Raw genomic sequence first — 24,116 nt, 5'->3', positions numbered from 1 at the left:
ATTATGAATACCAGCACACTGTCTTCCTACTTAGTGTGTTTATTCTTTCTTTCTTTTTCCTGGCCGTGCTGCACAGCTTGCAGGATCTTAGTTCCCTGACCAGGGACTGAACCCAGGGCCATGGCAGTGAAAGTACCAAGTTCCAACCACTGGACTGACAGGCAATTCCTTACTTATTCTTTCTTCAGGATAATTTTATCCAATTATAAACACACCAAATCATATTGGGATCCTAATTGGAATTATATTAAATATGTACATGAATTTTGGGAGAACTAACATTTTATGATAGTAAATAAATTCCTAAAACATGATTCAAACTGTAAAGATGACTGATAAATTTGATATCAAAATTTTAAAAATTATTATGATCCAAGATAATATTACAAAGTAAAATACAGGTGACAGGGAAATAAATATACCATATAAAGAACTAAAATTCTGAATACTTATTTACATATCAGTAGGAAAAACATAATCAATCCTAAGAAAATGAGCAAATAATATAAATAACGATGTATAGAAAAGAAATCCAAATGATAAAATATAAAAGACCCTCACTTAACAAAATGCAAATTAAAACATAGAAATACTACTTTTTCACCAATTAGATAATCAGAAATGAATTATTTGGCAATATCAACTGTTGGAGAAGGTATGGAGAAAGGTCCTTTATGGGTTGCTGATGGGAGTGTATGTTGAAGCAGGCCCTATGAAAACAACTTGATAACATCTAATAAAATTGAAAAATACACCTGCTGAATGACTCTATGACCTATAGACAATCACACATAGGCACAAGGAAACAGGTTCAAGGATGTTCACTGGAGCGTTATTTGTAATAGCAAAAAATTGATAATAGTCTAAATGCCCATCAAAGAGGAAATGAATAAATTAAATGCAAAGTATTATTACAAATGAATGTTACAAGGTGGCTAAAAGGAGAGAACCTAACATATAACACATTGTGGAGTGAAGAGGGCAAACCACAGAATGATATGAATGATGTTATAGCTTGTGTTAAACACACAAAACACATGAGGCATATGTGTACATGTATATATACACAAAATGGATTCATGATGGCAGTTGAAAAAGATTGTTATATAATCTTATTTATAATGGCACTCTGGGGAAAAATTCAAGGAATCTGTTAAAAATATACCCGAGGTAAAAGATCAAAAAAAGCTGCCAATCCGAAACAGAATTAAAGCAGAAGTATGCTTTGCTGGAGTGAGAGGAATAACTTGGTCTCTGGAAAGGGAAAGAGGGTTGGAAGGAGTCATAATGGAACTTTAGCTTTACTGTGTGTGTGTGTGTGTGTGTTAGTCACTCAGTCGTGTCTGACTCTTGAGACCTTGTGGACTGTAGCCCACCATGCTCCTCTGTCCATGGAATTCTCCAGGCAAGAATACTGGAGTGGGTAGCCATTCCCATCTCCAGGGTTAACTTTTATACTTTGAAAAAAGAAGAATATATATATTTATTGCTTCTGTAGTGAATTTTTAAGGTATACCAGAGACTTTGGGCTTTCAGATGGTAAAGCAGGAATCTCCCTAGTGGTCCAGTGGTTAAGACTCTGCTGTTAATGCAGGGAGCCTGGGTTCCATCCCTGGTTAGGGAACTAGATCCCACATGTGGAAACTAAGACCCAGTGCGGCCAAATAAGTAAATAAAAAGTGAAAAAAAAAAAAACATGGCAAAGCAAAAATATCCTAAGAATCTTGGAATTTGGAGGCAATGGCTACCTTGAAAGGCTGGACTGAGATGGACACGCTGAAAAAATCTGATTTAAATATAAACAGGATCACCAGGTATAACTAGATATTTGAGAAAAGCCACCAACATGATAGAGACAGAAATCCCCCTCCTCAATCAGACAGAAAAAGGTTTCTCACCACTCCTAAGTGAGATACTCAAGAGAATGAAAATATATGTCCAGAGGAAACTGGTACACAAATTCATAATCACCAAAAAGTGGAAAGAACCCATATGTCGATCAACTGATGAACAGATAAACAAAATATGTATAGCCATACAATGGAATATTATTTGGCTGTGAAATTATTTGGCTGTGAAATGTAATGAAGTATTGATACCTACTATAACATGGGTGGGTGGACCTTGAAATCATCGCATGAAGTGAAATAAATCAGACATAGAAAGCCACATATGATATGGTTCTATTTATACAAAATGTCCAGAAAAGACAGATTTATAGATTAGTGGCTGCCTAGAACTGGGGGTGGAGAATGGAAAGTAGCTACTAACAGATACTATTTCCTTTTTGAGATTATGAAAATATTCTAAAATTCAATTGTGTTGATGATTGCATCACCTGTGAGTGTACTTAAAAACCACTGAAATGATCAGTAAAAAAAAAAAAAGAAAGAAGCACTGAACTGTATACTTTAAGTGGGTAAATTTTATGATATGTGAATTAAATCCCAATAAAGCTGGTGTTATAAAGTCATCTAAAAGGAAGCAAAGATATTGGAGAGCAAAGGGGAAAACTTCAGCCGTCCTCTTTTCACGTTTGGAACAAGCCCTTCAAAAATCCTATTTCAGACAACTTGTCTCTGTAGCCACGTTAGTCGCTTCCAGTGCCTTACTATTTTCATTCTCATTAAGATAATTTATAGGATTAAATTAATTACTGGAACTTTTTTTCAGTGAATGTCCTTCTTTTCTGAGTCACCTTCTGTTTTAGGGTCCCTGGCCTTGAGACAGTCTTCTATGAACTTTATGAAATGTGTCCTGTTCAGGCCTGCTTAGGCTAAAAATTAGTTTTAGAAAGTATAAATAATACCTATTTGTTATCTTAAAAATTAAGATAAAAATACATAAATAAAGTAAAAATATTCAATTTCACTCTTTTCCAGAAATAACCTTCCCTTGCATTTTGTTGTCTTTCCAGACTGCTTTTGTCCACATGCAACCAAAGGTATTTATTAAAAAAAAAATCATGTTGTACAGACAGTATGGCAGCTTGTTTTCACATTCAAATATCTTGACTCTCCTTCCATGCCAGCATGTATGGCTTATTTATAATACTTTACTGTGATGACTTTATAGTATTCCACAACATAGATCTATCATAAAATGTTTTTTTTTCTTTTTTTTAACTTATTTTTATTGAAGTACCATGTTGTATTAGTTTCAGATATACAATCATGAATTGCTTTTAGGGTTTTTTTGTCCTCTGCATGTGGGATCTTAGTTCCCAGACCAGGGGTGGAACCTGCACCCCCTGCTGGAAGCAGAGTCTTAACTACTGGACCGCCAGGAAAGTTTCCAATCAAGAACTGTTTCACCATCCTCCTTAATGAAATGTCTACTGTTTTTACTATTACAAATAGTTACACAATAGATGGCTATTTTTGTATCTTTATGCACTTGGTCAGGTATTTCTATTAATAGAAATTTCCATTGATAATGTATCAGTATTCTCCTCTAATAGGCCTCCATGCCTGTGTGCTCAGTTACTCAGTTGTATCTGACTCTGCGACCTCGTGAGCTGTAGCCCACCAAACTCCTTTGTCCTTGGGATTATCCAGGCAAGAATACTAGACTGGGTTACATTCCCTCTTCCAGGGGATCTTCTCCACCCAGAGACTGAACCCAGGTCTCCTGCACTGGCAGGTGGATTCTCCAGCAGTGAGCCACCTGGAAAGACCCAGTCCCTCTCCAACACAGTGCATTATCAACCTTTCTAACTTTTGTCAAACTAATAGGGCAAAAGGCTTCGCTGGCCTGCGCTGGTTGTGAAACCTGATTGTGCACATGCATGTGTGCTCAGTCGCTTCAGGTGTGGCCAACTCTGTGCAACCCTATGGACTGCCGCCAACCAGGCTCCTCTGCCCATGGGATTCTCCAGGCAAGAGTACAGGAGTGGGTTGCCGCGCCCTCCTCCAGGGGATCTTCCCAACCCAAGGATCTAACCTGCATCTGTTATGTCTCCTGAATTGGCAGGCACGATCTTTACTACCAGTACCACCTGGGAATGATTGTGCACATCTCTTCCCAATTCCACGTTCAGTGATGGCACCTTGGTAGCTTGAAATCAGTAGTTCAGTTCAGAAATCGGTAGTATTTACACCAAAAAATTGGCAAATGATACAAATTAAAAACACAGACACACAGGAAAGAAATATGAATAAAAACTGCTGTTCCAATTTTTAATTAAACTTATTTTGAAATAGGTATAAATTCACCTGCTGTGTATGAAATAATACATAATAATGGCAGAAACCAACACAATATTATAAAGCAATTATCCTCCAATTAAAAAAATGAATGAAAAAAAAAGCAAGATGCTGTGTATCCTTTACCCAGTTTCTCCCAAGGGGAACACCTTGCAAAGCTATAGTACACTGTCACAACCAGGAAAGTGACATTGATACAATCAAGATACAGAGCATTTTTATCACCTTCTGTTACCTATTTATAGCCACACCCACTTTCCTCTCACCCCCATCCACACCTTCAGTTCACTTCAGTTCAGTCGTTCAGTCATGTCCAACTCTTTGCGACCCCATGGACCGCAGCACAACAGGCCTGCCTGTCCAGCACCAACTCCTGGAGTTTACTGAAACTCATGTCCATTAAGTTGGTGATGCCATCTAACCATCTCATCCTCTGTCGTCCCCTTCTCTTCCTGCCTTCAATCTTTCACAGCATTAGGGTCTTTTCCAATGAGTCAGCTCTTTCACATCACGTGGCCAAAGTATTGGAGTTTCAGCTTCAGTATCGGTCCTTCCAATAAATATTCAGGACTGATTTCCTTTAGGATGGACTGGTTGGATCTCCTTGCACTCCAGGGGCCCCCAAGAGTCTTCTCTAACACCACAGTTCAAAAGCGTCAATTCTTCAGCATTCAGCTTTCTTTATAGTCCAGCACTCACATCCATACATGACTGCTGGAAAAATCATAGCTTTAACTAGATGGACCTATGTTGGCAAAGTAATGTCTCTGCTTTTTAATATGCTGTCTAGGTTTGTCATAACTTTTCTTCCAAGGAGCAAGCGTCTTTTGATTTCACAGGTGCAGTCACAATCTGCAGTGATTTTGGAGCCCCCCAAAATAAAGTCTGTCATTGTTTCCACTGTTTCCCCATCTATTTGCTATGAGGTGATGGGACCAGATGCCATGATCTTCGTTTTCTGAATGCTGAGTTTTAAAACAACTTTTTCACTCTCCTCTTTCACTTTCTTCAAGAGGCTTTTTAGTTTCTCTTCACTTTCTGCCATAAGGGTGGTGTCATCTGCATATTTGAAGTTATTGATATTTCTCCCAGGCAATCCTGATTGCAGCGTGTGCTTCATCCAGCCTGACATTTCTCATGATGTGCTCTGCATATAAGTTAAATAATCAGGGTGACAATATACAGCCTTGATGTACTCCTTTCCTGATCTGGAACCAGTCTGTTGTTCCATGTCCAGTTCTAACTGTTGCTTCTTGACCTGCATACAGGTTTCTCAGGAGACAGGTCAGGTGGTCTGGTATTCCCATCTCTTGAAGAATTTTCCACAGTTCGGTGCAATCCACACAATCAAAGGCTTTGGCATAGTCAATAAAGCAGAAGTAGCTGTTTTTCTGGAACTCTCTTGCTTTTTTGATGATCCAAAGGATGTTGACAATTTGATCTCTGGTTCCTCTGCCTTTACTAAAACCAGCCTGAACATCTGGAAATTCACAGTTCACATACTGTTGAGGCCTGGCTTGGAGAATTTTGAGCATTACTTTACTACCATGTGAGATGAGTGCAATTGTGCAGTAGTCTGAGCATTCTTTGGCATTGCCTTTCTTTGGGATTGGAATGAAAATGGACATTTTCCAGTCCTGTGGCCACTGCTGAGTTTTCCAAATTTGCTGGCATATTGAGTGTAGTACTTTCACAGCATCATCTTTTAGGATTTGGAATAGCTCAACTGGAATTCCATCACCTCCACTAGCTTTGTTCATAGTGATGCTTCTCAAGGTCCACTTGACTTCACATTCCAGGATGTCTGGCTCTAGGTGAGTGATCACACCACCATGGTTAACTGGGTCATGATGATCTTTTTGTATAGTTCTTCTGTGTATTGTTGCCACCTTTTCTTAATATCTTCTGCTTCTGTTCGGTCCATACTGTCTCTGTCCTTTATTGTTCCCATCTTTGCATGAAATGTTCCCTTGGTATCCTTGGTTCCCTTGGTAATTTTCTTGACGAGATCTCTAGTCTTTCCCATTCTATTGTTTTCCTCTATTTCTTTGCACTGATGACTGAGGAAGGCTTTCTTATCTCTCCTTGCTATTCTTTGGAACTCTGCATTCAAATGGGTACATCTTTCCTTTTCTCCTTTGCCTTTCACTTCTCTTCTTTTCTCAGCTATTTGTAAGGCCTCCTCAGACAACCATTTTGCCTTTTTGCATTTCTTTTTCTTGGGGATGGTCTTGATCACTGCCTCCTGTACAGTGTTACAAATTTCTGTCCACAGTTCTTCAGGCACTCTGTCTATCAGATCTAATCCCTTGAATCTATTTCTCACTTCTACTGTATAATCATAAGAAATTTGATTTAGGTCATACCTGAATGGTCTAGTGGTTTTCCCTACTTTCTTCAATTTCAGTCTGAATTTGGCAATAAGGAGTTCATGATCTGAGCCACAGTCAGCTCCTAGTCTTGTTTTAGTTGACTGTATAGAGCTTCTCCATCTTTGGCTGCAAAGAATATAATCAATCTGATTTCAATATTGACCATTTGTTGATGTCCATGTGTAGAATCTTCTCTTGTGCTGTTGGAAGAGGGTGTTTGCTATGACCAGTGCATTCTCTTGGCAAAACTCTATTAGCCTTTGCCCTGCTTCATTTTGTACTCCAAGGGCAAATTTGCCTGTTACTCCAGGTATTTCTTGACTTCCTACTTTTGCATTCCAGTCCCCTATAATGAAAAAGACATCTTTTTTAGGTGTTAGTTCTAGATGGTCTTGTAAGTCTTCATAGAACCATTCAACTTCAGCTTCTTCAGCATTACGGATTGGGGCATAGACTTGGATTACCGTGATACTGAATGGTTTGCCTTGGAAATGAACAGAGATCATTCTGTCGTTTTTGAGATTGTATCCAAGTGCTGCATTTTGGACTCTTTTGTTAACTATGATGGCTACTACATTTTTTCTAAGGGATTCTTGCCCACAGTAGTAGATATAATGGTCATCTGAGTTAAATTCACCCTTTACAGTCCATTTTAGCTTGCTGATTCATAAAATGTCGATGTTCACTCTTGCCGTCTCCTGTTTGACCACTTCCAATTTGCCTTGATTCATAGACCTAACATTCCAGGTTCCTATGCAATATTGCTCTTTACAGTGTCAGACTTTACTTCCATCACCAATCACATCTACAACTGTGTGTTGTTTCTGCTTTGGCTCTGTGTTTTCATTCTTTCTGGAGTTATTTCTCCCCTGACCTCCAGTAGCATATATGGCACCTACCACCCTGGGAAGTTCATCATTTTTGCCTTTTCATACTGTTCTTGGTGTTCTCAAGGCAAGAATACTGAAGTGGTTTGCCATTCCCGTCTCCAGTGAACCACGTTTTGTCAGAACTCTCCACCATGACCCATCTGTCTTTGGTGGCCCTACATGGCATGGCTTATAGTTTCATTGAGTTAGACAAGGCTGTGGTCCATGTGATCAGATTGGTTAGTTTTCTTTGACTGTGGTTTTCAGTCTGTCTCCCCTCTGATGGAGAAGGATAAGCGGCTTATGGAAGCTTCCTGATGGGAGAGACTGACTGAGAGGGAAACTGGGTCTTGTTCTGATGGCCATGCTCAGTAAATCTTTAATCCAATTTTCTGTTGAAGGGCAGGCTGTGTTCCGTCCCTGTTATTTGACCTGAGGCCAACTTATGGTAGAAGTAATGAAGATAATGGTCACCTCCTTCAAAAGGTCCCGTGCACACCTTAACTCCATATAATTGCTAATCTCTTCTCCATTTGTATATTGTTATCATCTCATCATGGCATCCGGTCCCACCACTTCATGGCAAATAGATGGGGAAACAGTGGAAACAGTGTCAGACTTTATTTTTCTGGGCTCCAAAATCACTACAGATGGTGACTGCAGCCATGAAATTAAAAGATGCTTACTCCTTGGAAGAAAAGTTATGACCAACCTAGATAGCATATTGAAAAGAAGAGACATTACTTTGCCAAAAAAGGTCCGTCTAGTCAAGGCTATGGTTTTTCCAGTGGTCATGTATGGATGTGAGAGTTGGACTGTGAAGAAGGCTGAGCGCCGAAAAATTGATGCTTTTGAACTGTGGTGTTGGAGAAGACTCTTGTGAGTCCCTTGGACTGCAAGGAGATCCAACCAGTCCATTCTGAAGGAGATCAGCCCTGGGATTTCTTTGGAAGGAATGATGCTAAAGCTGAAACTCCAGTACTTTGGCCACCTCATGCAAAGAGTTGACTTATTGGAAAAGACTCTGATGCTGGGAGGGATTGGGGGCAGGAGGAGAAGGGGACGGCAGAGGATGAGATGGCTGGATGGCATCACTGACTCAATGGACGTGAGTCTGGGTGAACGCCGGGAGTTGGTGATGGACAGGGAGGCCTGGCATGCTGTGATTCATGGGGTCGCAAAGAGTTGGACGCAACTGAGCGACTGATCTGATCTGATCTGGTCATCTCAAGAACATTATGGAGATTGAATTATATAGCTTGTGACCTTTTGTGATTGGCTTTTTTAGCATGATTCTCTGGAGATTCAACCAGGTTGTTGCATATAACAATAGTTCATTTTTTAAAAACAGAGATGTAATTGACATACAACATTATATTTGTTTCAGGTATACTACATAATGATTTGATATTTGTATTTATTGTAAATGATCACCACAATAAGTCTGATTAACATCCGTCACTATAGTTACAAAATTTTTCTGTCTTGTGATGAGAACTTTTAAGATCTACACCCTTAGTAACTTTTAAATATACAATCAGTATTATTAAGTATAGTCACCATACTATACATTACATCCCCATGACTTATTTATCTTATAACTGGAAGTTTGTACCTTTTGATCCCCTTCCCCCACCCCCCAGCCCCTACCAGCCTCTCCAATCCTTGCCTCTGGCATGCTCTCTGTATCTATGACTTTGTTTGGTTTGTTTTTAAGATTCCACATATAAGTGAGATTATATAGTATTTGTTTTTTTCTTTCTGACTTATTTCAGTTAGTGTACTGCCCTCAAACAGAGTCAGACTTTATTTTGGGGGGTTCCAAAACCACTGCAGATGGAGATTGCAGCCATGAAATTAAAAAGACGCTTACTCCTTGGAAGGAAAGTTATGACCAACCTAGATAGCATATTCAATACATGAACCTTGAACTTCCAGATGTTCACGCTGGTTTTAGAAAAGGCAGAGGAACCAGAGATCACATTGCCAACATCCTCTGGATCATCGAAAAAGCAAGAGAGTTCCAGAAAAACATCTATTTCTGTTTTATTGACTATGCCAAGGCCTTTGACTCTGTTGGTCACAATCAACTGTGGAAAATTCTGAAAGAGATGGGAATATCAGACCACCTGTCCTGCCTCTTGAGAAATCTGTATGCAGGTCAGGAAGCAACAGTTAGAACTGGACATGGAACAACAGACTGGTTCCAAATAGGAAAAGGAGTACGTCAAGGCTGTATATTGTCACCCTGCTTATTTATCTTATATGCAGAGTACATCTTGAGAAACACTGGGCTGGATGAAGCACAAGCTGGAATCAAGATTGCTGGGAGAAATATCAATAACCTCAGATATGCAGATGACACCACCCTTATGGCAGAAAATGAAGAGGAACTAAAAAGCCTCTTGATAAAAGTGAAAGAGGAGAGTGAAAAAGTTGGCTTAAAGCTCAACATTCAGAAAATGAAGATCATGGCATCTGGTCCCATCACTTCATGGGAAATAGATGGGGAAACAGTGTCAGACTTTATTTTGGGGGGCTCCAAAATCACTGCAGATGGTGATTGCAGCCATGAAATTAAAAGATGCTTACTCCTTGGAAGGAAGGTTGTGACCAACCTAGACAGCATATTCAAAAGCAGAGACACTACTTTGCCAAAAAAGGTCTGTCTAGTCAAGGCTATGGTTTTTCCGGTAGTCATGTATGGATGTGAGAGTTGGACTGTGAAGAAAGCTGAGCAGCGAAGAATTGATGCGTTTGAACTGTGGTGTTGGAGAAGACTCTTGAGAGTCCCTTGGACTGCAAGGAGATCCAACCAGTCCATCCTAAAGGAGATTAGTCCTGGGTATTCATTGGAAGGATTGATGCTAAAGCTGAAACTCCAATACTTTGGCCACCTCATGCGAAGAGTTGACTCATTGGAAAAGACTCTGATGCTAGGAGGGATTGGGGACAGGAGGAGAAGGGGACGACAGAGGATGAGATGGCTAGATGGCATCACCGGCTCGATGGACATGAGTTTGACTGAACTCCGGGAGTTGGTGATGGACAGGGAGACCTGGTGTGCTGTGGTTCATGGGGTTGCAAAGAGTCGGACATGACTGAGCGACTGAACTGAACTGAACTGAATTACCCTCAAGGTCCACCCATGAGTTTTCAAATTTGCAAATGGCAAGATTTCCTTCTTTTCATGGCTAAAAAAATATCCATGTGTATGTGTTTGTATGTGTGTGTGTAATATTTTCTTTATCCATTCATCCATAGAGGGACACTAAGGTTGCTTCTGTATCTTGGCTAGTGTGAATAATGCTGCTATGCTATGGGGGTACTCATATCTTTTCATGTTAGTGTTTTCATTTTTTTGACTAGGTACCCAGAATTGTAGTTGCTGAATTGTATGGCAGTTCTATTTTTCATTTTTTGAGTAACCTCCATGTTGGTTTCCATGGTGGCTGCACCAGTTCGTTTATTATTTATTTATTCCTATTAGCAGTGCATCAAGGTTTCCTTTTCTCCAAAGCCTCACCAACACTTGTTATTTGCTGTTTTTTGACAATAACCATTCTAACAGGTATGGAATGTTATCTCATTGTGCTTTTCATCTGCATTTCCCTGGAGAGCAGTGATGCTGAGCACCTTTTCATGCGCCTTTTGCCCATCTGAAGATCCTCTGTGGGAAAATGTCTATTCAGATTCTTGGCCCATTTATTAATTAGATTGTTCTTTTGCTGCGAAGTTGTTTGAGCACTGTATAAATTTTTTATGAGGTCTTTATAAATTTTGGACGTTAAGCTCTTATCAGACAGATGACTTGCATGTCTTTTCTCCCATTGAGTAGGCTGCCTTTTCATTTTGTTGGTTTCTTTTACTGTGCAATAGTTCGCTTCCTCTGACTGCTGCAATCCACCATGGTGTGGATGGACAGCAGTTTGTTTAATCACAGACTGCAGAATATCTGGATTGTTCTGACTAGTTTTGGCTCTTACAAGTAAAACGGGTATAAACATTTCTGTACAAGTTTTAGTGAATACTGCTCTCATTTTCGCAACTGATCCTGAGGCTGTTGCTAGTATTTATGACTTTCCTCTGTCACTTCTCATTCCTTTGCCTTAATCATAGTTGACATTTATGGAGTGTTTACTACATGCCAGACCCTGTCCCAAGTGTTTTATAAGTATTACTCAATTCTCAAAATAACCATTTGATATATGAACTATTATTACCCCCTTTTTACAGGTATGGAAACTAAAGTAGACACAGGTACACAGCTAGCATGTGTTAACACTCAGATTTAAATCCAAGTAGTGTGTAGGCCATGAAATGTTTGCACCTTGTTTTATGTCCCGGGATATGTTCTAGTGTCTCCTGTTTATAGCATATGGGAACTTGAATAGAATTTGTAACCTAATGTTGTATGAAAATTGTATAAATCTTAACTGTGTTGAATTGGTTCAAAATGCTTTTCAGATCTACTACATCCTTCTAGTTCTCTGTATATTCATTCTATAGATTTTTGAGAACTTGATATCGAGACTCCAACTAAAAATCTTAATTTATCTACTTAAAAAAAGCTGTAATATATAGTGGAACCTTGTTCTGTATTTTCCAAGTCTCCTGTAAATGTGTTGTCATACTTTGATAATTTTAAAAAATGTTAATTAAAAATAAAAATATAGAAATCCAGGTAATCTGGTACCAGAGCTCAGTCTCTAAACCACTGTTACACCGTCAGGTCTTAAGATGGTTGGATTCTTTTCTTATGGAGTGACCTAAGCCTTCACTCCTGGAGGATCTGAACTCTATTTTCTTGCTTCTGCTGCTTTAGTCTTCTGTTAACTTTAACCACTGGACATGGTGGTATAACTTATTCCTGGGTGCCCTTGGGTTGCACACATCTTCCTCTCATCCTGTTGTGTAACAGTAACCTTATTTTCTTTAAATCGTCAGAATCAATCTTCCCAGCTAATATCTTATCCTCCTTTTCTACCTGTTCACTCAGTGGCATAAAAACCCTCCAATGGCCAGGTGTCTGCCTCCGATTCCAGTGGAAGGAGACTACTGGTGTCTCCTCTTTGTGGGAGCGTATCCCTTTGGGATGTGTGTGTGCTTATGTGTTCAGTTGTTCAGTTGTGCCTGACTCTTTGCGACCCTGTGGATGGTAGGCCGCTAGGCTCCTCTGTCCATGGGATTCTCCCATGGAGCGGTTGCCATGCCCTCCTCCAAGGGATCTTTCCGACCCAGGGATCAAACCTGCGTCTCTGATGTCTCCTGCACTGGCAGATGGTTCTTTATCACTAGTGCCATCTGGGAAGCCCCTTCTTGGAATATCAAACCTCTAAACCAGAAGAGCCAGAGTCACTGGACTACAAGTAAAAATATCGTGAATGGGTTATTAGGTGGAGAACTGAGAGGCCCCGCTCCCTGCTCTCTCTCTGTCTTCTTGGGCCACTGTGTATGCTGGCTGAGAGAGAAATGGTGTCATAGAACAGCTGCCAGTTCAGGGCATACACTGTACTCCCCTTTGTGGTCAGGACTCCGTCCTCAGAAGGTTTGGCCATAACTAAGTCTGTGTAATGCCAACTGCTTCTGAGGGATGGGGTACATCATAAGATCCATGACTCCCACGGGTCTTCCTGGAATACGTAAGAGTGTGGACTCTGGAACCAAACTGTCTGGATTCAAATACAGGGCTCCCCACTTGCTTACCCACTGTGACTTTGAGCCATTTACAAAACTTCTCTGTGGGCTTCCCTGGTGACTCAGTGGTAACGAGTCCACCTGTCAGCGGTAACGAGTCCACCTGTCAGCGCAGGTGACATGGCTTCAATCACTGGTCCAGGAAGATCCCACATAACACAAGCAGCTAAGCCCATGCGCCAAAGCTATTGACCTATGCTCCCCAGAGTCCATGCTCCACAGCAAGATAAACCATCGTAATGAGAGGCCCACACACCGCAACTATAGAACAGCCCCTGCTCCCTGCAACTAGAGAGAGCCAGCTCAGCAGCAGAGACCCAACACAGCCAAATATAAATTCATAATAAAGCTATATTAGAAAAGCCTTATCTGTAACTCTGTAACTTCTCTGAAACAGATAAGTCAGTTTCCTTATCTGTAAAATTGAAATAATAATAGTATGTAGTTTAATATGGTTGCTGTGAAGATTAGATGAGCTAATGAAACAGAGCAGGACCATATGGTCCTTCCCCACCACATCCTCTGCCTGCATTTTGTCTGTGGAAAAACATCAGCCAAAGAATAAGTTTAATCAGAGGAGTGAGCAAATCAAAATCAGAGGAGTGACGGACACCAAAAAAGAGCAGTCAAACAGGACAAAGCAATAATAGTCAATAAGCAAAGTCAAGAGTCTTTAGACCCTCCTCAAGAGCTACAGCAGAGAAGGCAATGGCAACGCACTCCAGTGTTCTTGCCTGGAGAATCCCAGGGATGGGGGAGCCTGGTGGGCTGCCGTCTCTGGAGTCGCACAGAGTGAGACATGACTGAAGCGACTTAGCAGCAGCAGCAGCAGCAGCAGCAAGGGCTACAGATAATATTCTGGGCCATATCTTGTGAGCTGTCTTATAGATACCGAAGCTCCTACCAGGGGGAAGAAGTTAACTTACACGATGACCAGACTGTAGCCATGACGTAAGACATGACAATTCTGAGAAGTGGCCTCAAGGAAATGGGAATAAAAACCAACCCTGAAACTGAATACTAACTGTACTTGTAACAGTCAGGATGATGCTGGTCAGACCACCACATGACCAATTTCAAGAGGACTATGCTGTTTCTGCATGTAGCCCCCTCCCTCCATCTATAAAAGCTCTTGCCCACTGATTGTCAGTCAAGGGGAGTCAGCCTTTGGACAGTAGTCTGCTCTGGTCACCCTCCTCCGCCTGTCCCCAGTTGTCAGCATCTAAAATAGAGCAAACCCTCCACCAACTTCCTTCTTTATTGGCTTTTGAGGGGTGAGCAGCTGGACCCCACTTTTGGTTACACTAATACTTGCAGAGATCTTCACATGCCAGACACTGTTAGCACTTTCGCCGTACAGTGAGATTCTGGTCAGAAGCCGTGTTTGTGGGGAACCGTGTATGTGAGTCATCCAGAGTGTCCACAAGTGGTGGGGATGGCAGATGGAAGGGAGCGGGGGAAAGAAATCCAAGGCTAAAAATATGTTATTGCCTTTTAAGAAAGGGTGGGACAAATTGAGAGAGTAGCAATGAAACATACACATTATCATGGATAAAATAGATCACTAATGAGAAGTTGCTATATAACCCAGGGAGCTCAGCATGGTGCTCTGTGACAACCTAGAGGGGTAGGATGGGGTGGGGGGTGGGAGGGAGGTTCAAGAGGGAGAGGACGTATGTATACCTATGGCTGATTCACGTTGACGTATGGCAGAAACCAACACAACATTGTAAATCAATTATCCTCCAATTAAAAATAAATAAGTTTAAAAAAAATAAAATAATCATGAAATCAACAGTGGAAAAAAGAGATATGTAATTGCCTTCTAGAGAGAACAAATTTCTGCCCTTTCCATGTGGGAAGAGAGCTAACATAAACACACTTCATCACGTGGGTGGGCTGGGTTTCTAGCATTTTTGAGCCAAGTAGTCTTCCCCACTAGGTCTGACTTGGTAAGGGGTGGTCCGTCCTGTGAAGGCCACATTCAGCTGTGTCCTTGGCACCACAGCCACTTTGTCCATGGAATGTCTGGGGGGAAGGCAGGGACAGAATGACAACCGTAACTCAGGTTCACCTCACCCATCTAATCACAGGATCAGCCTCTAAGAGAGTCAGCCTTATGATGGGGAGTCGATGTACTGGACACAAATATTCTTGTGTTCTGGGGTCCTCCTGTGAATTCTATTCACAAGACTTCTTCCCAAACCTCTGATTTTTGTTCCAGCCAAGTTTGTCCACCCAGCCAAAGCACTGGCCTTGCGCATGAATCACTGGAGATCCCCTGGGTCTTCTCCCAGTGGAGGCAATGATGAAATTTTACCCATTGCAGGATTTTCTTTCTCCATTAACATTCAGGATCATCTCTCAGAATGGCTTTATTATTCTTTATCAAGAGACAATTATTATCTACAATTTAAGAAAAGGACCACTGATTCTCTAGAGTTGAAAGTAAATACCTTAATTACAAAATCCCATGTTAAAAACTTCTGTTTTCTAAGTGTTAAAACATTTTTTAATTGTGGAAAAAACCTATATGATTAAATGTACTGTCTTAATCATTTTTAAATCTACAGTTCAGTAGTGTTAAGTATATTCACACTGTTGTACAACAGAGCTCTAGAACTTTTTCTCAGAAAGGCTTTATTACTGCAATAATAACAGTGATACTTAGGGCATGTAAATACTATTCAAAGAGCTTTACATATATTGTTATCTAATTGTCAAAGCAACTTTTGAGGGTAGGTATTTTTATTGTCTCTCTTTTAGAGATGAGGAAACAGAAGTACAGTGGGATTAAGACGTTTGCCTAAATTGATATAGCTAGGAACTGGTAGAACCAGAAGTCAAATACAGGCAATCTGGTGCTAGAATTCTTGCCACTAATCTTTTTTCTTAAACCATGGGTTTGTTTAAGCATTTTAAAAAATTGGAGTATAGTTAATTTACAATGTTGTATTCATTTCAGGTATACAGTAAAGTGATTCTGTTATATGTATATATATACACACACACATATATATATACATACATATATAACTGATTCTTTTTTCAGATTCTTTTTTCCATTATAGATTATTACAAGGTATTGAATATAGTTCCCTGTGCTATATAGTGGGACCTTGTTGTTTGTCTATTTAGAATTCTTGCTGTCAGTCTCTTAATAATAAGCTGGTGATGGTATATGGTGGAGAGCCAGCCGGCTGTAATCCAAGCTGGAATGTTGTTTATTTTTTTCTCCCATTATCTTTCATGCCTAACTTGTCCTGAAGCCACTGGAGGGGAATGCAGGAAGAGAGGCTATTTGATGAGACAGGGCATCTTGTAGCTTCTTTCTGCCTTCAGGGTAATTTTAGGCTCCACCCAGCTCTATTTGAGGATGAGGAGCACCGGGGCCTGTGAGACCCTGGGCCAACTAGATGGATTAGGTAATCCTCAATTCATGACGGGGCTAGGGTCACAAAACCCCATGCTTGGGTTTTGTTGGGATCCAAAAGCTACTTACCAAGAGAAGTACAGTTACTTGCTGAAGTGGACTGGGCCTCAGCACCCTTTTGGGCCACCCTGGGGACTCTCCCTCTGAGACTCACTTGTCACAGCTTCAGGGATCACCCCCGTTTATCAAGCACCACTGGATCCCCTGAATCATGAGGCCCCAGCAGCCGACATGCTTGAACTGCAGCCAGGAGCAGCCACAGAGTATTTCCTGGCCTGAGACTCCATTCTCCGAGCACTACTTCTGCCTCTCAGATATCAAGCACGGCCCCGGCACCACAGCGTCATGGCACCCTGGGGGCTTCTATGGTCTTGCTGTCCACCCAGAAAAGTTGCCTGGCCCCACAGCCACCAAAGCCCACTCCCCACTGGAACTATTTCTTTGTGTCACAGTCTGGCTATCCAGGGCCAAGTCACATGCTTGCTCCTGGGTACAAGGGGACCTGAGACAGCGAGGGTCTGGTCTTTTGGTCCCTGTAGTGGTTGCTGGGTTCTGCCTCCCACCAAACTTAAAAAAAGAGGGGGACTTCCCTGGCAGTCCAGTGGTTAAGACACTGTGCTTCCAATGCAGGGGTCTAGGTTAAGTTTAAAAGGGATGTATGTGTTGGCCACACCCAAACAATAAAATAAAAAAGCAACCTATTCCAAAGAGTTGTGAAGATTACATGATTTACCACTTATAGTGTAGGGTTTAGAGGCACAGAGTCTAAAGTCAACTCCCTGGGTTCAAATCCTGGCCTCTGCCGCTCCCTGCCTATATGACTTTGGCAAGTTATTTCCCTTTTGTATGTGTAACCCCCGTATTTGTCAAATGGCCACAAAAGCACTCACTTCACAGTGCTAGAGTGAGGATTAAACAAACAGAGGATGTAAAGAACTTAGAGAAGTACCTGGCACAGGCATGCTTGTATATGGGGCTTGGGTTCATGCCTCTTTAAGTCCTTAAAACAGCACTAAGGACTTAGTAAGCATTTAATAAGTGATAGCTGTTGTTGTTATCATTATTACCTATGTCTTGCCTACTTGTCCAGGTGTGTCTCTGAACCTCATCCTAGAAGTGGAATTCCTATGTAAAATGGTATGCATGGTTTCAATTTTGATAGGTATTAGCAGACTGTATTTTGTTAATAAGGCACCGACTGGTACTCACACCAGTCCTAAATGAGTGTGCCCTTTTCCTCATGTCTCACCAATACTGGATTTTAACCTTTTAAAATATTGTTCTTCTAATAGGAAACAGTGTTATTGTAGTCTTTCATTATTTCAATTTTCAAATTGTGCATTTAGTTGAAGCCTACTATTAAAATTTTAAAAACACATAATTGGGGAATTCCCTGGTGGCCCAACAGTTAGGACTCTGAGCTTTCACTGCCAAGGTTGCAGGTTCGGTCCTGGTTGGGAAACTAAGATCACCACATGGCCACAAAAATTGTTTTAATTTAAAAATCAAGATAAAAATACATAATTGATGTATAACATACAAAATTTAAGTTTCTCCCTATATTTCAAGTCTTCAGAGAAAACCATTGTTAGTTACATTCGGTATGCCTGGTATAATAAAGGAGGATTTATCTCTGCAAAGGGCTTCCCTGATAGCTCAGTTGGTAAAGAGGCCACCTGCAATGAGGGGACCCCAGTTTGTTTTCCTGGGTTGGGAAGATCCCCTGGAGAAGGGAATGGCTACCCACTCCAGTACTCTGCCCTGGAGAATTCCAGGGTCACAAAGAGTGGGCGTAACTGGGTGACTTTCACTTTCACTTTATGTCTGCAAACCCTTTTGTATGTATATAAATATACATAGATATAAGTTAAACATATATAATTTAAACTAATTAGTATAAATTAAGGAGAAGGCAATGGCAATCCACTCCAGTACTCTTGCCTGGAAAATCCCATGGACGGAGGAGCCTGGTGGGCTGCAGTCCATGGGGTCGCAGAGAGTTGGACACAACTGAGCGACTTCACTTTCACTTTTCACTTTCATGCACTGGAGAAGGAAGTGGCAACCCACTCCAGTGTTCTTGCCTGGAGAATCCCAGGGACAGAGGAGCCGGGTGGGCTGCCATCTATGGGGTCGCACAGAGTCGGACATAACTGAAGCGACTTGGCAGCAGCAGCAGCAGTATAAATTAAATTAATTTAAGCAATTAATTAATTAAAACTACACAGTTTAACAAGCTTCCCAGATGGTGCTAGTGGTAAAGAACCCTCCTGCCAGTGCAGGTAGATGTAAGAGATGTGGGTTCGATCCCTGGGTTGGGAAGATCCCCTGGAGCAGGGCATGGCAACCCATTCCAGTATTCTTCCCTGGAGAATCCCATGGACCGAGGATTCTGGAGGGCTACAGTCCATAGGGTTGCAAAGAATCAGACATGACTGAAGTGACTTAGCGTGCACATGGTTTAACACATTAATTTTATATATAGTTTTAATTAAATGGAATTATACTCTTTTTTTTTTTTGCCTTTTACCCCTCGACTCCTTGGATGTCCTGTAGTCCATGGGGTCACAAAGAGTTGGACACGACTGAGCGACTGAACAATACAATACAAAACTGTACCTTATGATTACTTGGTGTTCCATATTATTGATGTTACATAATGTATTTAACCATTTCCTGTATTGATTGTTCTCAACTTTTTGCTATTACAAACAATGTTGCAATGAACAGCCTATTCACATATTAGTGTGCTTGTCTGTATCGTATACATGTCTTTCCATAGAGTAGATTTCTGATTAAAATGTTGCTGTGCTGTGCTGTGCTAAGTCGTTTTAGTCATGTCTGACTCTTTGCCAACTCTATGGACCATCTGGCCCACCAGACTCCTCTGTCCCTGGGATTCTCCAGGCAAGAATACTGGAGTGGGTTGCTATTCCCTTCTCCAGGAAATCTTCCCAACCCAGGGATTGAACCCGCATCTCTTATGTCTCCTGAATTGGCAGGTGAGTTCTTTACCACTAAAGCCACCTGGGAAGCCCCATAAAATGTTGCTGCTGCTGCTAAGTTGCTTCAATCGTGTCCGACCCTGTGCGTGTTGCTAAATTGCATTCTTAAAATATTCCACTATTTATATTCTTGGAATGTGAAGTCAGTGGGCCTTAGAAAGCGTCACTATGAACAAAGCTAGTGGAAGTGATGGGATTCCAGTTGAGCTATTTCAAATCCTAAAAGATGATGCTGTGAAAGTACTGCACTCAATATGCCAGCAAATTTGGAAAACTCAGCAGTGGCCACAGGACTGGAAAAGATTCCTTTTCATTCCAATCCCAAAGAAAGGCAATGCCAAAGAATGCTCAAACTACCGCACAATTGCACTCATCTCACACGCCAGTAAAGCGATGCTCAAAATTCTCCAAGCCAGGCTTCAGCAATACGTGAACCATGAACTTCCAGATGTTAAAGTTGGTTTTTGAAAAGGCAGAGGAACCAGAGATCAAATTGCCAACATCTGCTGGATCATCGAAAAAGCAAGAGAGTTCCAGAAAAACATCTATTTCTTCTTTATTGACTATGCCAAAGCCTTTGACTGTGTGGATCACAATAAACTGTGGAAAATTCTGAAAGAGATGGGAATACCAGACCACCTGACCTGCCTCTTGAGAAACCTGTATGCAGATCAGGAAGCAACAGTTAGAATGGGACATGGAACAACAGACAGGTTCCAAATAGGAAAAAGAGTACGTCAAGGCTGTATATTGTCACCTTGCTTATTTAACTTACATGCAGAGTACATCATGAGAAACGCTGGGCTGGATGAAGCACAAGCTTGAATCAAGATTGCTGGGAGAAATATCAATAACCTCAGATATGCAGCTGACACCACCCTTATGGCAGAAAGTGAAGAGAAACTAAAAAGCCTCTTGATGAAAGTGAGAGGAGAGTGAAAAAGTTGGCTTAAAGCTCAACATTCAGAAAATGAAGATCATGGCATCTGGTCCCATCATTTCATGGGAAATAGATGGGGAAACAGTGGAAACAGTGTCAGACTTTATTTTGGGGGGCTCCAAAATCACTGCAGAAGTTGATTGCAGCCATGAAATTAAAAGACGCTTACTCCTTGGAATGAAAGTTATGACCAACCTAGATAGCATATTGAAAAGCAGAGACATTACTTTGCCAACAAAGGTCCGTCTAGTCAAGGCTATGGTTTTTCCAGTGGTCATGTATAGATGTGAGGGTTGGACTGTGAAGAAAGCTGAGCACCCAAGAATTGATGCTTTTGAACTGTGGTGTTGGAGAAGACTCTTGAGAGTCCCTTGGACTGCAAGGAGATCCAACCAGTCCATCCTAAAGGAGATCAGTCCGGGGTGTTCTTTGGAAGGAATGATGCTAAAGCTGAAACTCCAATACTTTGGCCACCTCATGCAAAGAGTTGACTCATTGGAAAAGACTCTGATGCTGGGAGGGATTGGGGGCAAGAGGAGAAGGGGACGACAGAGGATGAGATGGCTGGATGGCATCACCGACTTGATGGACATGAGTTTGGGTGAACTCTGGGAGTTGGTGATGGACAGGGAGGCCTGGTGTGCTGCAATTCATGGGGTCGCAAAGAATTGGACACGACTGAGCGACTGAATTGAACTGAACTGATACTCTATCCAATAAAATACAAGCATGACCTTTCCCCCATACTCCTTCGAACCCTGAATATTATCAATCGTTTTATTTTTGAAAATCATATCATACTGCTGTTTTAACAAGCATTTCTCTAGTTGTTAATGAGATTGAGTACCTCTTTGCTTATTTATTAGCCATTTATCTTTCCTTTTCATATTCTCAGCACATTTTTCTGTTGTGCTTTTTCCAATATTAATTTGTTGGAGATTTTTGGATCTGGGAGCAGTCACTGTTTTTCAGTTTGAAAATTTAAACTTAGGTTACTGAGCAGACTTTTGATAAGCTAGACAGGAAATCTCACAAATATTTATTTACCAAATAGAAACTGTTAATATTCCAGGTCCTGGGGAGATCCTAGAGGAAACAGAAGGTTAGACAAGTGTATGGAAGATAGAGAATCTTCATGAAGACTTTTTCCCAGGCCTCCTTCTGATTCAGAATTAGAACTAAGGACAGGTCTCCCCAGACCTCAGGATTCCTGTCTTTCTGGGAGAAGCAGCCCCTATCTTCTTCCCAGGGAGCATCTTGGTGCTGAGGTGAGAAAGCAGAGGCCCTGGGCTCCCCAGGGAAGGAGATGATTTGTTCCTGCCCATCCTGATTCTTAGTAGAGAAACTGTGACTCAGGAATATGACTCCAGGGACCAAAGGTCCTTCCAGTCTCAAATAGAAGGTTGTTTTTTTTTTCCTTTGGAATTTTATTTACAGTATTGTAACATGTCCAAAATGAAGACTTGATTAACAGGTTTCATGGCTTAATTTGGGCCATTAACCAAGACTGATGCAATTCTTTCTTCCCAGGCTCTTAACTGAAAGGGTGCAAGCCAAGTGGGCCTCTATAAAGATGAAGACGATGGCATTAAAGTCATTTTATGGCCTTCGTCTCAGCACTCCTGGAGCCAGTCTTGGCAAGGGAGGAAGGCTTGGTGGGGGTGATGGTAAACTTTCACTTTTGTCCCTATAACCGATATTACCTTTTCTAGAACACATAACTGATTTTCAAATCCACTTCACCTTTTCTTCTTGTAGACTAGATGTATAACAAGACAGAACTTTTGTTCCAGTCAGACTCCTCATTTAAACAGAAAATCAAGGACTGCCCTAGTGGCTCAGTGGTAAAGAATCCACCTGCCAATGCAGGGGTCATGGGTTCCATTCCTTGTCCAGGAAGATCCCACATGCCATGGAGCAACGAAGCCCGTGCGCATTAACCATTGAGCCTGGGCTCCAGAGCCTGGGAAATGCAACTACAGAGCCCATGGGCTGCAACTACTGAAACCTGGGAGTCCTGGAGCCTGTGCTGTGCAATAAGAGAAGCCACCGGATTGAGAAACCCGAGCACAGCAACTAGAGAGTAGCCCCAATTCATCACAACTAGAGTAAGCCCGAGGAGTCATAAGGACTCAGCACAGCCACCAGTTCAGTTCAGTAGCTCAGTTGTGTCCAGCTGTTTGCAACCCCATGGACCACAGCATGCCAGGCCTCCCTGTCCATCACTGTTTCCCGGGGTTTGCCCAAATCATGTCCATTGAGTCAGTGATGCCATCCAACCATCCCATTCTCTGTCAAACCCTTCTCCTCCTGCCTTCAATCTTTCCCAGCATCAGGGTCTTTTCTAATCAGTCACTTCTTCACATCAGGTGACCAAAGTATTGCAGTCTCAGCATCAGTCTTTCCAATGAACATTCAGGACTGATCTCTTTTAGGAGGGACTGGTTGGATCTCCTTGCAGTCCAAAGGACTCTCAGGAGTCTTCTCCAACACCACAGTTCAAAAGTGTCAGTTCTTCAGTGCTCAGCTTTCTTTATAGTTCAACTCTCACATCCATACATGACCACTGGAAAAACCATAGCCTTGACTAGATGGACCTTTGTCAGCAAAGTAATGTTTCTGCTTTTTAATATGCTATCTAGGTTGGTCATAACTTTCCTTCCAAGGAGTAAGCGTCTTTTAACTTCATGGCTGCAATCACCATCTGCAGTGATTTTGGAGCCCCCAAAAATAAAGTCTGACACTGTTTCCACTGTTTCCCCATCTATTTCCCATGAAATGATGGGACCAGATGCCATGATCTTCATTTTCTGAATGTTGAGCTTTAAGCCAACTTCTTCACTCTCCTCTTTCACTTTCATCAAGAGGCTCTTTAGTTCTTCGCTTTCTGCCATAAGGGAGGAGCCATCTGCATATCTGAGGTTATTGATATTTCTCCCAGTAATCTTGATTCCAGCTTGTGCTTCTTCCAGTCCAGCGTTTCTCATGATGTACTCTGCATATAAGTTAAATCAGCAGGGTGACAATATACAGCCTTGACGTACTCCTTATCCTATTTGGAACCAGTCTGTTGTTCCATATCCAGTTCTAACTGTTGCTTCCTGACCTGCATACAGATTTCTCAAGAGGCAGGTCAGGTGGTCTGGTATTCCCATCTCTTTCAGAATTTTCCATAGTTTATTGTGATCCACACAGTCAAAGGCTTTGGCATAGTCAATAAAGCAGAAATAGATGTTTTTCTGGAACTCTCTTGCTTTTTCGATGATCCAGCAGATGTTGGCAATTTGATCTCTGGTTCCTCTGTCATTTCTAAAACCAGCTTGAACATCTGAAAGTTCACGGTTCATGTATTGCTGAAGCCTGGCTTGGAGAATTTTGAGCATTACTTTACTACCATGTGAGATGAGTGCAATTGTGTGGTAGTTTGAGCATTCTTTGGCATTGCCTTTCTTTGGGATTGGAATGAAAACGGATCTTTTCCAGTCCTGTGGCCACTGCTGAGTTTTCCAAATTTGCTGGCATATTGAATGCAGCACTTTCACAGCATCATCTTTTAAGATTTGAAACACCTCAACTGGAATTTCATCACCTCCAC

Source organism: Bos grunniens, chromosome 3 (genome assembly GCF_055505025.1).
Source record: "Bos grunniens cultivar Pamir isolate PY7600 chromosome 3, Bosgru_T2T1.0, whole genome shotgun sequence".
NCBI classification, from domain to species: Eukaryota; Metazoa; Chordata; class Mammalia; order Artiodactyla; family Bovidae; genus Bos; species Bos grunniens.
This window is presented reverse-complemented; position numbering follows the sequence as displayed.